At 48.6% G+C, this 1,311-nt stretch overlaps 1 pseudogene; it reads right to left on the bottom strand.

Moving 5' to 3' along the window:
• Positions 1-341: 341 nt before the first annotated feature.
• On the bottom strand, positions 342-1,099 carry LOC104994609 (annotated as a pseudogene).
• Positions 1,100-1,311: the final 212 nt, after the last annotated feature.

The following is a 1,311-nucleotide window of genomic DNA, read 5'->3' as shown; positions in this document are numbered from 1 at the left end:
AAAAAAATTACATATTAAAGAGAAGGTGGGTGAGAGGGACATACATTGTAGTGTTGGATTAGCCTATTGGCATTATGCCATTGTAAAAATACTTTTAAGTGTGAGGGAAACAGGAAAAGGATGGTATAGACCTCTGGGTGGTAAAACACTTTGAAGCCCACGGGCCTTGAGTTAGTTGTTCATCAACCCAGAGGTTCCTCACTGACCTTGTGCTTTCTTCATTGGAAGAAACCAGGATAGATAGCAAGTTTAAGCATTGTTATTAATTTTACTCAGTAAATACACAAAAGTGTCTTATATAGTGGAGATTGCCAAGGAAATGGCCAGGAAGAAAACATGTTTCATTTCTTGCTGTCCTTCACTGCTAACTTGGTGTCGTTGCCCTCAATGGATGTCTTCTTATCCATGGCCTTGATGACTCCAATGGCCGCCATTTGCCTCATGTCCTGCACAACAAAATGGCCTGAAGAGGAAGGAAGAATGAGGCACAGAAGGGAAGACTCCTTGGCCTCAGTCAGAGGTCCTTTCCTTCCCAGGGCTCAGCAGCCATCATCAGTCCCTGGCTTTTCTAGAACTGGGTATTCAGAGAAGGTCTCCACACACATGGCCTTGCTGGGAACCATCTGCACAATGGCCGCACTGCCCGACTTCAGGGCCTTGTTCAGTCGTCCTCCAGCTTGTTGCTAGAGAACCAGTCGATCTTTTCCCTCAATTCAGCAAACTTGCACAAGATGTGTGGCAGTCAGCACTGGGGAATAGCTGGTGTGGATCTGTCCCGCGTGATTCAAGATGATCACCTGATGGGGAAGTGGGGAGGAAAATAATTAGAAGAGGTCTGATGGCACCTGTGATCTGGCACCAAATCTGGACCAACCTGGGGCCTCCTTCGAAATTAGGATTAATACTTACAAGTGCTTCTACCACCTCCGACCACCAAGGCCCTTGACCTCCCAGGGAACTTACCGGCGCCACAAAGCTTCCGGCCTCCTTCCTTCCTCCTTCCGGTCATCCTCCTTCGGGTCATCTTGGTCACAAAGCCAAGATGAATATCCTTCACAGACACATTCTTCACGCTGAAACCCACCAGGCAAAGCTTCATGCTACATCTCCACAGACTTGACCTCCGTGGTGCCATTGCTGGGGGCAAAACCGACAACCATGCCAGGTTTCAGGAAGTTGGTCTCCACGGAGCCCACAGGCATAGAGACAGTGCATGTGCGATAGGAGAAGGGCAGGCAGCCAGAACAATTCCAGACCCACCCAGTGAGAACTGGCTTTCTTGGTACCAGAGATTAAAGACCAAGGTCACCT

The sequence above is a fragment of the Bison bison genome, unplaced genomic scaffold, assembly GCF_000754665.1.
Source record: "Bison bison bison isolate TAMUID 2011002044 unplaced genomic scaffold, Bison_UMD1.0 scf7180017864262, whole genome shotgun sequence".
NCBI lineage: Eukaryota > Metazoa > Chordata > Mammalia > Artiodactyla > Bovidae > Bison > Bison bison.
This window is presented reverse-complemented; position numbering and strand designations above follow the sequence as displayed.